Here is a 14,739-nt window from a genome sequence, read left to right on the forward strand (position 1 = left end):
CAGCACTAATTACAGGAATCTAGTTTGTACCTTGAAGACGATGCTCCTAGAGGTGGCTTGTTCAAGGTTTCAAAACAGTGCTCAGATAATAAAAAATAGGGAAATTTTCAAACATGCTGTTGTCCTCAGTGTTTCTCTGATTTTTCTTGGCACAATTGGAGCCCCCGTTTAATACCCAGCTTTCTTAATACAGTGGAAAGACAAATTCAGTGACTAATTTTCAGTTGTACTAGACACTTCAGTCTGTTTTGAGATCTAATCCCCATGCTACCTACTTCACTTCTGGGAAATACTCTTCAAGAGTTTTTAAAGAACAGAGAGAAAATGAAGTGTTTACAGGCAGTTACACAGTAGATGCTCCTTCATATACAGTGAGGTTATGCATTTACACAAGATTTAGTATCAAATTCCCTCTCTTCCTTAGGGTATACTGAGACCTAAAACTGCCACCATTAAGAAAAGAAGATGTAATATTATGAAATCATTTTCCTTTTCAGTGTTTGTTGTTGGAATTATTCTAGTTTATAGGGGATCTGGATGGAAAGAGAAATAGTAAAACAGATGCAGATGGTCAGAAGATGCAGGCAGGCACAAAGACATATTTACATGTCCTAGATAGTTGTCTTTGGGGCATGGGGGTTCCAGTCTCTTTTGCAATAAATTATAATTATGTGTAAGCTGCTGTCCTGTGGGAATGAGTCAACACAGTCACTTTGTCTGCAGATATATCTGGGTCTGCCATAATACCTTTTTCTGAATTTCTTTGCTGTTTCAAACTCAGTGTGGCTGAAAACACAGATAAAACACGAATGTTTATATATTTTAAGGTCTTCAATGTGGAAGTCAAATACAACTCCTATTCCAAAGCTGTTTAAAGGCTGAGTTTTCTCAAAGGCCATCCACATGGTCTTTCAACATCAGGTGAAAAAAATCTGGCAGGACTTTCTGGCTTTGCTATTTACATTTATTCCCAGGAATGCACAAAGGAAGGAATATGCAATATCTCTGTTTCACCAGTGTAGACAGTTCAATGAATACTTACCTTAATACTGTTTCTAATAAGCATAAACCATTACAAATCACCTAATAGGAATGGGGAAAAGTATGTGGGGATAACAGAAAATTCTAAAATATATAATGGAACAACACAAAACTTAAAAATCTATTGCACATCAGACTACTTAAGCTCCAGTGCTTGTGGCTGTCTTTGGATCCTCACTGTTTCCCTTTCCCAATAGTATTCTTAAATTTTGGTCTATTTCTCCAAGTAATTTGTTATCAGTGGTAGCACACAGAGCTACCAAACCTCTGAAGTAGCTTATTATTAGCCATTTATGGAATAGTCACCTATTAGTTGATTATGGAATAACCTATCAGTTGATGTAGTTTCTTCCTAATTAAAGTCATGATTCTGACAGCTTAAAGTCATGGATAAATTATGTGACTTTTCAAAAGTCTAAATGTAATTGCTGTTATCCCAGCCTAGGTCTAGTGTGAATGGTTTTCATCTTTTGTTTTAAGCTGGGAATGGAAACAATATTCCTTTCCATTTTCTGTTTAAAACTAATTGCAGTTCTAGATTACAAGTATGGTATGAAGCAATGCTGAGTTTCATTTCTACATAATTTTTTTTAAATGTTTGGAAGGCTTTGAATGTGGAAGATATTATGCATATTTATATATGTTTGTGTGTATGTAGACATAGATATGTATGTTTGTGGTGCTTTGGAAGTCCAAGTGCTTAAAAAATGAGAAAAACAAGAAACAAGATTTTCTGTGAAACCAGGAATTTGTCTCATTGTGCAGCAGGAGCTGTACTCTAGCCAGTATGGAAAATATTTTTCCTGTTCATAGTTGGTACAGAGCTGAGACTTTTCACATATGCACTCAGATGTGTTGTCCCATCATACTGTTAGAATGTGTCCTTTGGGATTATTGTATATGCTAGGTATGGAAGAATCCCATTCCTATTTTTACCAGTAATTCAACTTTTTTGTTTGTTTGTTTAATTAGTATACAAGGAATTTTGTTTTGTCTTTGCTTTGGTTAATCAGTACTATCTTTAAAAGGATGTTAGAAAATATTTGCCTATGAGTGTCATTAAATCCTAATGCCACTTAGAAATAATTTTAGAATTATTTCTATAAAATATATATCTATTTATATACATATATACATGCATATAAATATAATAGCAGAAACATCACAGATATATACACATATGTACACCCATTACATATAGGCATCGTCATAAATGCATAAAGATTACAACTCCAAAAATAGGTACCTTCTTTTTTTTTTCTTTTCTGAAAAATTATTTTTTAATTTCAAGTTGTTCTTAGCTGTGAAGAAGGATTGAAATGTAGAAAATGGGAATTTAATTTTAAGGCTTTAATTTTAAAGATGGAGATGGAATTCAAATGGTTAAGAAAAGCAAATAGTTAATGTTTAGGGAAAAATAAATACCCCAACAAATTAATCTTTTTACCTCTCTAGATTTGAGAGGCTGCTGGTGATACTGATAGAAGGAAGAGCTCATTACACAGGGAACACATATGGTGTCCTTAAAATATAGCTCCTGAAATACATTATTTTAAGAACCATTATTTACTGTGTGTGTGGTACGCTTTTATTATTTATGGTCAGGTAGTTTTTAATTGGAAGTGGGCTGAGTGCCTTCTAAAGGGATGTACCGTTTGCAATGAGTCTTTGACTGATAATCAAAGAACAGACATTTAATTATATGCTAGTATTTTTTGTATCTTTGAAGGGGGATCTGGGGAGGAGTTAATCATCATTCTGTGGGGTAAACCCCTTGAAATGTTCTCAGCATCCCATTCTGCATAAGGACCTCACTTTTGCACTACAGTAAGTGATTTATGCAGTATGCTCTCCACTTTTTCAGGCTGCTAAATTATCTAGGATAGAGAATAATAATAATAATACCCAAATCAAATGGTAACATACTTGTGAAATTTAATGGCAATTTTCTTTGAATATTGAATTTTTTCCTCTCTCTCTTTCAGTGTGTATCATACAGTAAAGAATATTATTTAATATACGTATTGCACAGAAAAACCTCGCCTCTTTTAAGAGTCTGGGCTTACTTCTTTTTAGTGGCTTTTTTTTTTTTTTTAATATTTATTTATTTATTTATTTATTTATTTTGTTAAAATGTATGCCTTCTTTCAGTCATATGCCTTCTTTCAGTCATATGTTCATTCATATTTTCTGTCATATATTCAAAGGCTTCCACTCAAAAGGGAGTAATGCACATTGAAATGGGAATGGCTGTAAAAGAAGTTGCAAAGGAGGAGAGAGAGAAAGGGAGACAGCAAAGCCCTGTGAGATGTATCTCAAAAGGATATTAAGCCAGATCTGTCTGTAGTCTCCAAATTTTGCTTCTGTCTGCTTTTACCTTGATCTAAAGTATTTGCACTTCATAGCCCTTCAGAGTTAGAAGAGATATACAGCATTTGGGGAGTGGGGGCGGGGGAGGGACAGCAATCCTCTCCCTTTACTTTGAGACTCCACATCTGGATTTCACCTAGGGCCTATCATCAGTAGGGACTATGAAAAGTTATTTAAATTCTCTGAATGTTACGTAAAATTTAGGAGAAGGTGAAAATTTAAGGATAACAATCCTTGTTTCACAGAGAGGAACTTAGCCAGCCTTTTTGTCATCCAGCTATTGCTACTTTCTAGGCCAATTGGATTTTTTATGAATAATGATCAAGATGCTTGTTTTAAACATAATGTTAAGGTATTTCTAAAATTTCACACCAGAACCTACCCCCATAAACTTCCTTGTCCCATGTCAAATAGATCCTTCCTTTCAGTTTGGAGCTAACTAAATTGTCAAAGTATTAGTTCATCTCCTTTCTCTTTTTTATAAGAGTGGGTACCCATATTCAATGTTGAGCTACTTACAGTGTTTTACATTCTGTGCCATGACTTACTCTGTGCAGTTGACACAGAAGTTTTAGTTTCAGGGCCAAGAGAGATTAAAATTTTTATTATCTTCACCAGTTTAGTTTAGGACTACAAATACCAAGAACTTTGAAGTACTAAAAATCCTACCTGACAGCAAGTTTAACACAGACACTCACATGCATGCACACACACAGAATATATATAGATGGTCGGGGTTTTATGGTGATCCCCTAAGGAGCAGATTAGAAAGAATTCTTTTTGTTTGCAGTGATGGAAAGGCAATAATAGGCTGCCTGCCCTATGCTAGCATTTTCCCCCTCCCTCCATCTCTTCACCCCCAATCCTAATGTGTTGTTCAGTAATACTCATCAGTCCTGCAAGAATATAACAGAATTATTCATTACTTCACTTGATGCCCCAAAGATTGAAAAATAGTTGTTACATACCAAGAGATGGCTGTGCACAGGAAGATTAATAGGCGTAAGGATTCACCAGCTGTCCACTCTATTCAGAGAGAAGAAAAAAAAAAAAGTATATGTAAATCACTTTGGCTTCTGGCACAAGATGTTGTACAATATTTGCCTGGTGCTGGGGTCACTTCAATAAAAAATGCTCAGCTTTATTTAGGCCTTAGTACTTTCCTACTTAAGGCTGGGCTGTGACATACGGTGTCGTTAGAGCCTAGACACCAAGAACTGACTTACTCTGGGGCTCACACCTTCAGTACTTCATGCAAATGAACCTTTTTTCTGTGCAACTGACCGTCTGTGTGGAAAAGTTTAAATAGAAATGCTTTCAAAGCATATATTAAGGCAAGCTTCCCTCTGTGCCAGTCCCTTATTACTCTCTTTTTCTCTCCCTCCATGTCTGAAAATGGAAACTTTAAATTACTCCTTATAATGTTTTCCACTTCCTTTGTATTATAGCACAATACAGCTTTCTTTGCAGTGGTTTTTTTTTAATTTATTTTTATTTTTACCGACAGCATCAACTGTGTTCAGAGCTTCTATATCAGCATTACATAGATTACTAACAAAGTAATAAATTTAATAGGAGAAAGAGAGTATGGAGAGATTCATGAGCATAGAATAATGGGGATTTTGGAGGACATCAGAAAATAGACAAGAGTATCAGTGAGGTAAATGCACAAAATTATTATTTGATTGTTAAAAATGATAGATATTTGGTTGTACTTCAAAGATCCATATGCTCTTAGGGCCCCTTTCAGACCACACTTTAAAATGAACACTGGGAGACACTGTTTATATACAGTTAAAAGTTCATGGAATCATCACACAAAAAGTGTTCACTAAATGAGACAAGGGAGGTGAGACTATAATTTGTCATACCTTATGATCAGTAAAGAGAAAAATAGGTACTGATAGAGTGACCCAATGGAGGTACCTCTTCTTCCCTTCCTACAGAGATAAATTAATAGTCAGTCTATTACAGAGATGAATATTAATTAAAAAATATGCCACAGTTTGGATGCCAACAGATAAAAGATATTAACCATGAATCTGCCTGAAATGCCATTCCCCAAACTCTTGAAACATTGAGAAATATATAATTGTTCATTTGACATCCTAGGCAATGGTTATGAAAGAGCATCACCTTTCATTATAGGACAACTCCCCCATTAAACTAGATCACCTCAAAAAAGTAAAAAGAACACAAGTCAACAGGTCACCCACCACCGTAAACATGGACAGACCTAACAAGCAGTGGGGAAAAGGAAAGGTCAAGGGACAGAAAGAAATATTTCTATCATAGATATAGAAGTTACTGGAAGAGCTGAGAAGAAAATACTAGAATACTGATTTTCCAATGTTGTTACTCACATTGTAACAGGTTCATTGTATAGGGTGAAAGAGAGATGGTAACTTAGTGGCAAAGTAGTTGATAAAAGCTTGGAAGTTTAGGTAGCTGGAACTCAAGGTTGCACTTAGAGAGTTCCTTTTTCCATAAGTGGAAATCTTACTTTGGTTGAGAATTCACTGGATAAAGTGTTTGCATCTAGAAATGCATTATGCATAGTTAGCAAGTGTGAAGGTTTGAAATTGTTAAGCTTAGCAAAGGAGGGGGGTGAAAAGAAACATTTGATATCTTAAAGGATGCTTCAAGCTGATTATCTAACCTATTCAGAGAAAGATTAGAAGAATGCTTGCCCAGGGGTAGAATTTTTGATAGACCAAAATGTTTTCTCAATTTTTTACTTCACTATAAACATGACCTCTAATGTGTTTATATGCTTACCAAACAAACAAAACAAAACAAAATTATATCAGCTGCTGTTACTGTTCTTGAACTCCATGGATTGTAAATCAGAAGAAAAGATACAGGTATTAAACATATCTGGAAGATGGGCACTGTTTTAGCTCAGTTTAAAGGATTTCAGTCTTTAAGGTTCACTGCAGAAACATGACCTCACTCTGATTGCATAGTTGGACCATCTACTTGCCAGTTGACAATCTATCTTCTTACTGAAAAGCTCTGGTAATAAATAAATAAATAAGTAAATGAAACTGTTTTAGCCAGGCTTGGCATATTGCTTTACAGAAATGCAAAAACTAAATAGGTAATTGTTTTACATCAACACAACTGGGCTACAGTTCAAACCCAGTCCTACTGAATTCAGTGAGAATTTTGTGGTTACCTACAGTTGGCTAGTTTTTTTGTGTGTGTTTTATTATTATTATTATTTTTATTATTTTTTTAACCATAAGATCACTTAGTCTTAAAATGGCTGAAAGCAAACAAAACATATTATTGCTACCACTCTTGTAGCAAGCACTTTATGTGTTAAAAAGTCTAAATAGAGACGTGTGAGAGATATAGCAGTGTTGAATAGAAATATATCCAGGAATTTATAATAGGTTACAGCTAGAGATGCGTTTTATTTTTTTTTGTTTGTTTGTTTTGTTTTTTTTTCTGTTTGGTTGGTTTCACCTCTTTTTCTTTTTCTTTTTTTTTTTTTTTTTTTTTTCCTTTCTCATTTTTCTCTGTTTTGTTTTTTTGTTTGTTTATTTTTGGAGTTTTGAGTTTCTAAACTCAATAAAACAAAGCCAAAAGCAATTTTAATGGCATCCTTCAAACACCTATTTCAAAATAACTTTGATTAATGCTATTAAAACAAAGACAATACTTTTAAGACTTAATTTGGGGCAATGTAAGGGTTTGGATTTTTCTCCAGAGAAAAGTACAGATAACCTGCTCACCACACTTGTGTCTTTGTCCTGTTGCTAACCATAAATCTGACCAGCAAAGTCTGTGAGTAAATGTTAGTCTACTTTTTTGCCATTTGTTTGATTATATAGTTGCTAGTGCTCCTTTTGAACTTATTCAACTCTAAGATACTAGACTTCTGTAGATCTCAGGTGGGGATGTGGATATTCAGTGACATCAAACTTCACGTTCTACATTTTTTCAAGTCAGAAATCTTTTACAATATGCATCTAAAATTTGTTTGTTTTTTTTTTTTTTTTTTTAGGAAAATACTGTTTTTTTAGATAATTTCTAGCAAGTGTAGCAATAAGATGAATCTGAAGATGAAAGTGCACTCTTAAGTGTTCCAGCTTCAGCTGAAGCATATTTGCAAATCCAAAGCTGAGAAAGTGTGGGATAGAGGAGTGGACAGTAAGGTGGATTGAGAACTGGCTGACTGGCTGAGCTCAGAGGGTGGTGATCAGCAGCGCAGAGTCTGGCTGGAGGCCTGTGACTAGTGTTTCCCAGGGGTCGTTGCTGGGTCCGGTCTTGTTCAACATATTCGACGATGACCTTGATGAGGGAATAGTGTCTGCCTTCAGCAAGTATGCTGATGACACAAAGCTGGGAGGAGTGGCTGATACGCCAGCAGGCTGTGCTGCCATTCAGCAAGACCTTGACAGGCTAGGGAGATGGGTAGGAAGAAACCAAATTAGGTTTAACAAGAGCAAGTGTAGAGTCCTGCACCTGGGAAGGAACAACCGCATGTATCAGTACAGGCTGGGGGACGACCTGCTGGAGAGGAGCTCTGAGGAGAAGGACCTGGGGGTCCTGGTGGACGACAGGTTAACCATGAGCCAGCACTGTGCCCTCGTGGCCAAGAAGGCTAATGGGATCCTGACGTGCATTAAAAGGAGCATGGCTAGCAGGTCAAGGGAGGTGATCCTCTCCCTCTACTCTGCCCTGGTCAGGCCTCACCTGGAGTACTGTGTCCAGTTCTGGGCTCCCCGGTACAAAAAAGACAGGGACCTCCTGGAAAGTGTCCAGCAGAGGGCCACAAAGATGATACGGGGCCTGGAGCATCTTCCTTATGAGGAAAGGCTGAGAGACCTGGGTCTGTTCAGCCTGGAAAAAAGAAGACTGAGAAGGCATCTCATCAATGTGTATAAATACCTGAGGTATGGGAGACAGAGGGATTTGGCCAACCTCTTTTCAGTGTTTTGCAAGGACAGAATGAGGAGTAATGGTCACGAGATAGAGCACAGGAAGCTCCTCACCAACATGAGAAAGAACATCTTCACAGTGAGGGTGATGGAGTACTGGGACAGGCTGCCCAGGGAGGTTGTGGAGTCTCCTTCTCTGGAGATATTTAAGGCCCGTCTGGATGCCTACGTGGGCAGCCAGAGGAACCTGCTTTGGTGGGGAGGGTTGGGCCTGATGATCTTTCAAGGTCCCTTCCAACCCCTTCTATTCAGTGATTCTGTGATACTTGTCTGCATTTATGGTCCTTAAAAAGGTAGCTTAAGGGAAGTCCTCCCTTTATCTTCTCCCCTTGCAATTCCACCACTTGCAGGAATTTAGAGGCTGTTCATTAGCTGGCTGTATGGACAGAAGATAAGAGGAAGGGTTAGTATGGTGAGCTTAGAGCCCGTCTGGAGGCTACTCAGCGAAGTGTAGACACAACAATCAGCTCTGTTCTTCAGTTTCTCTGTTCATGTTACTATATTTCCTTTCCTTGCAGGGGTTTCACAAAGCTTAATTCATCAGTGGTCTGTGAGAGACCACTGTGAGGGAGTTTTTGCAGGGATGAGTACCTCAGAACGGCCTAAATAATTTATCCCTTGCTTTTTCTTTTACCCAGTAGGCTTCTCTTTAAAATGCTTCCAGCCCTTTAAAGTTTGGGAGCACACTGTACTTGCAGAAAGAAAAAAAAATTACAAAGAAAAATGCATAATGTATGATAATGTTGAAAGTAGCAAGAATTAAAGTAAATGGTCTGATATAAAAAGGGTTTCAAACAGGATTAATAATTCTACAATTTGTTATACAAAGTCAATTTTTCCACTTCCAAAGCTAAGTTGCCTTGTGGGGTTTATTGGCTCACTCATTATTAGGTATATATCACTTTTATTGTTTCACATTTTTATGTGTTTATTAAAAAGAAAAAAAAAAAAGAAAAAAAAGAGGGCATCATTCATGAATAAAACATTTTTGCTTTAAGCTGCCATATGTGAAAGTTGGTCTGAGAGCCCATATCCTCTTTTATTTGAAAAGGGAAATATGTAGTATATTTATCAATTTATCTTTTCATCTATTTATATATTTATGGGCCAGGTCTATGTAGGGAGGTTTTGTGTGTTTGTATGCATATGGACATACATATGCATATGTATATATGGTAATATATGCATGCATATATTGTGTGTCCTATTACCATATATATATATACACCAATCTTTGAAAAAAGGCATAGTGGTGCTTTTTTTTTTTTTTCCTGATAAACCTCCCAAAGCCTGCCCTCTTCTGCTCAGTGTGACCTATTCCGGACAACATTTTTCATAAATGTCAGTTCCCTTTCCCCCTTCACCTATCCATCAGGTTTCTCAGCTGATCATATCCACTCTGCTAAACCCTGGTTCCTCTCCTAATCTGTAGCAGAATGGCTCCTATCCAAATGTCACCTTACAACACTAGACATGATTAAGCATCCATGCAGCAGCCAATGTGCTACTACAGGTGATGTGAGGAAATGTTAGCTTGATAGATAATAGTTTTATTTTTGGTCTTCTTAATCACTCTGCACCTGGTAGGAGTTTGATATGAGCAGATAAGTAGTATCAAGAGACAGATAGAACTTGATGGGAAACACTTTTATGTATGTATTTATTTATTTATTTAGAATATTTGGGTAAGAGGGCTTTTTTTTTTTTTCTTTTGGTAGATTTTTTTTGTTGTTATTCTTTCAGATTATGAAAGTTAATTTACAGTCAGCAAATTTGGACTGGAATTCTACAGAGTTTATAAATACAAAAATTAAAAATCAAGAAACTTAATTTTATTAGATTTGAGAGAATTTATTGTTAAAAAAATGCAATTTTAAAAAATAGAATTTCTAATGAGAGCCTTTGACCTTAAGTCTCTGTCCTCTTTGGTGGTGAGAGGTAAATTACATTTGCTAACTTCATCTATGACATGGCACAAATAACTCCATAAATGTTCCATAATTGTGCTGTGATTATATGGTTATTGCTGCATATTGTCAACAAAATTATTGCCCTGAGGCCCCATAGCTCCAGTGTATGGCACATGGTAATTAACTAAGAAAGGATTAGGATCTAAGGGGCTCCTGAGTAACTCCTTCAGCAAACACACAGGACAATTAGTGTGTTGAATGGACACCTCCAAAGACAGCAACAATGAGGACTGAAACAGGGAGCACATTTTGAAAAACATGAGGCTTTTATAGAGGATTTAATAGAGGACTGAAACAATTGCAAAGCGAGAGAGAGAGAAAAGCAGGATAATGTCATGGTTCAGCATTCCACAGCAAAAGTTTCTGTGCTAACTTGTGCAGCTGCTGTCAGGTGAATATCACATCAAGGCCAAGGAAGACTTTGTTGTGTTAAGAACTGTAGAATCTAGGTCTTCTCCCTTTTATTCTTGAAATTAGCAGGTATAGTGGTTGCAAACAGTCAGCGCTGAAGTAGAGGTCAGAAATTTTAACATTGCTCTGGATGAAGACTGGACAGGATCTGCTGAATATGTTCCCAGCCTGTTTGGGAATAATTAATCTATATAGTCACTGGACCATCCAGAAAGAGGGAAACTGGACTGTACTGTTGTTTAAACTCAAGAGCATATGTGTTCTCAGATTTGGCCATGCTTCCCTCCTCTATCTCCACCATGGGCTAAACTTCAGAGGTCTCTATGATCTGTATATTAGTGATAGACAAAAATAATTTCTATAGCTTAGATGATATGATTATTAGGAGCCCCAATATAACATGGACTAGTATATCATTAGATATTACTGCTTGGCTTCTTGAACACAGGGCAGCTTCTTTGAGCCCTACCTGAAGCTAGGCTAACTGTGCAGATAAGAAGCACGTGGGCCATGGGCTTTGCTGTGTTTTATTCTAATCTCAACCCTGTTAACCTCTGAGTATCCAGATTCTTCTTTATCTTTTAAATGCTTTAATTGAGCAACTAGAGTACAAAAAATAAGTGGAAAAGCACTGCTTTTATTCCTTACTCCAAAGAACAGGGTGGTATTTTGTTGAAAGAAGAGTTTCTACATCTGGGAGAGCCCTATCTGTCTTTAAACACATTATATGTGTGGGGGTATGCTGCTGAAGTTTTGCCTTTCTCTTTCTGATTAGCTCACTGCTTGGGCTGCTGGTTCTTTTTCTTAGACTTCAAGATCATTATATAAAATATAGAATGTTTAGACTCATAACAGACTCTTATAACAGACTCTTATAACAGGTGGGTATTTCTCACCTGCCTGCAATTAGGTTTGAACCCAGGTCTGCAGACTTCCTAATTACTGTGCTAAACACTGACTCATCCTTCCTCCCACATGCTCTCTCTTACCCCTTGCTGTTTCTGGCATGGCATCTTCCTGTCCTTATGCCGAGGGAAGTGGGCATGTGGAAGAGAGCCAAGTGTATCAGACTTGTGCCACTCAAATACCCTCTTGCAATGGGGTGGGGCATTTACATCTTTCAGGCAGCTTTTTAGGTTGCTTTTCCCTGTCTCAGTAGCACAAAGCTGCTGGAGTTTAGGCCTTGGCTTGACCCTAAAGTATGGTCTGTGTGAGACTACTGCCAGAAGTGAGCTGCTTGATTGCTCACTGCAGTGAATGGTTATGTGAGTGTTGTACACTTTGTTTGTCTGTTATTCAGATGAGTTTAACTTAAACTTTGACATGGGTGAACTACTACCAGGCTATGCAAGTTTTCACCACCAAGTCCATCAAACTCCCTTAAAAATTCTTCTTCTGCAAAATGGAAATTTCCATGAGAATCGCGACTTATACAAGTTAAGATACTGAGAGCCAAATTCATCCCTGTAGTACATCCACTGAATTCAGAACAGAGCTACAGCAAAGATGAATTGGTCTGGAACGTATATGTTGAATATTTAATGCAAATACAACATGCCATAAGTGCATGTCCTGCAGGTAAAATGCAATTATTCTAATTACACTGCAATTACTGTACAGCTACAGAGGAAATTACCTGATTATTTGCATTCTGTGCTATAAAATGTTCTTTTAATTCAGGCTCCAAACCCATGCAAACTCGTTTCCTTGCATAAGAGCTCCAGATATTTTAGTTAGTAGGCATAGCCCTGTCATGACAAAATGTAACCCATCTTTTTATTACTTCTTATTCATATCTTGGTGGCCCTTTCCACTAACCTGGTGGTGGCTAGATTTTAATAGTTAAATCTAGAGAGATATTCACAACATGCTGATTTGCCTCAGCAATGGGCAGGTGTGGTGCTGTTGCTAATGCATCTATTTTGCAAGCCAATATGCTTGTAGCATGCCATGGTGTGTTTCGTGGCTGAAATAGCTTGGTGTGCACAGATGCTTACTCCCTTTCATTATACAGGTGGCTGAAACAGGCACAGAGGAGAATGGAGTAGCACCATAACAGAAGTGGTGAGGCTACCAGTGACAGAGAAAAGTCCTATGAGATAGAATAGGGGGTTACTTGGGAAGAATGTAGAGTCATAGAAAGGTTGGTTAAAAGATGACCTCTGGAGGTTATCTCCATTAACATTCTGTTTAAAAATAACACTTTTTTATGAGATCAGACATAGCTTCATCTAGCCAAGTGTTGAAAGCCACTGAAGATGGAGATTTCATAACTTCCTTGTGGAGCCCTGTTCTGGTGCTATGGAAAGAGTTTTTCCTAATCCCCAACCCCAAACTCCCATCGTGCTCACTACCTTATCACCTATCAGTGCTGAAATTGCTTCTTTCATCTTTGAAACTATCTCTAAAGTTGTTGAAGGCAAAATTAAGGACTAAAGAACTGGACTATGTGAAAGTACACTACTAAGATGGAGGATGGCAGGAAGAACAATTGTAATTGTAAATGATCACTTCCTTAATTCCCTGTGAATACACAATTTCAAAATACAGAACACATATGTAGATGACTCATATACATGTGTCTATGTGTAATGATGTCTGGAGTATGCAGGTTTAAAACTTCCCTGCATAGCAGGGGTGGTGAGGCAAATTTTATAAGGAGCTTTAAGACATGGTGAGAAGAGCTAGATGATACCTTTTTGTTAAATATTATTATAATGCCCACAAAAACGATTCATTTCTGAGAGGTCATATCACCAGAGGTCAATGATTTGCCCCCTAATTTGGAGTAAAATCATTACTGTTTATTGAGCAGGTATCTTGGATTCCCTTCACCCACCTCTTTCTCTCTGTCTGGAAAACTCTCTGAGGCTTTGTTTTTTATACTCTACAACAAAGGCAATTCAATTAGGACATCAAGCCAGCCCGAAACTGAGGTCTCTAAGGGGCACTAGAGACAGTCTTTTAAGATGTCCAGTCCTGCTGAAACGAATGTCTTTCTTATTAATTTGGGAACACAGTGGTTCTTTCTGACCCTAAGAACCCTGCTTTTTATTGATCAAAATATGTAGTTTTTTTGTTTTGTTTTTGTTTTTCCTTGGGCAAATAATTCAACATGAAGACTGTTTCATAAGGCAGGCTTATTTTTATTGGAATGCTGTAAACTGTAAAATCACAATCAAAATGATAATTCACATACTAAAATCCAATGAACTGTAGGCTGCTGAATTCTCATTTTTTATATGAAATAGAATATATATAAATATTTATCCTCTGGTCTATATTACAAATAAAATTGAATGTCCTTTTCAAAGTCAAATATTTTTAAATATTTCAGAGGGCTACATTCCAAAGATATACAGTATCTCTGGTGAGTTTCTGGAGATTGCAGAAGTCATTCATGCTGCACAAATAGAACATTGATGTCAAATTATAAACAGCATAGGTGTCGTTAGCAGTAGTAGAAGTAGTAGCTGAGGATTCTCATCACTTTTTATTTGAGAAAGTCCTCTTTTTTTGGTTTCAGTAGTATATATATATATTTATATATATTTTTTTTTGCCTACTATAACTTAAATTTAATTTAAAATTAATTAACTTAATTAAACAATTCAAATCCCCACCCTCACCCCAGTGGCTACCTATGGCTGACTTTTTTTTTTTTTTAATTTATTTTATTTTATGTGAAATAGCAGCAAAAAGCACTTAGCAATTTCTATTACCACAGAAAGAGAGGAAAAATTAGGTTGCTGCTATTGCTGTTATCCATATATTTAAAAATAAAATTAAAATAAAAGTTTGATGTGTGTGTAATTGGGAAGTCCTGACCTTTCTATGGTTAAAAGCACAATACTACATGTAGCAATATAACTACAACTGTGTGAAGGTTCCTCTTTTCATATTCTACCAATCGTGGTTGATGCATAGACCTCATTTCCCATATGGTAAAAGCAGACTGACAGCAATTGTTAGCATTTATTTTCTGAAGTTTTGGTCTG

Source organism: Netta rufina (assembly GCF_964035555.1).
Source record: "Netta rufina genome assembly, chromosome: Z".
Lineage (NCBI taxonomy): Eukaryota > Metazoa > Chordata > Aves > Anseriformes > Anatidae > Netta > Netta rufina.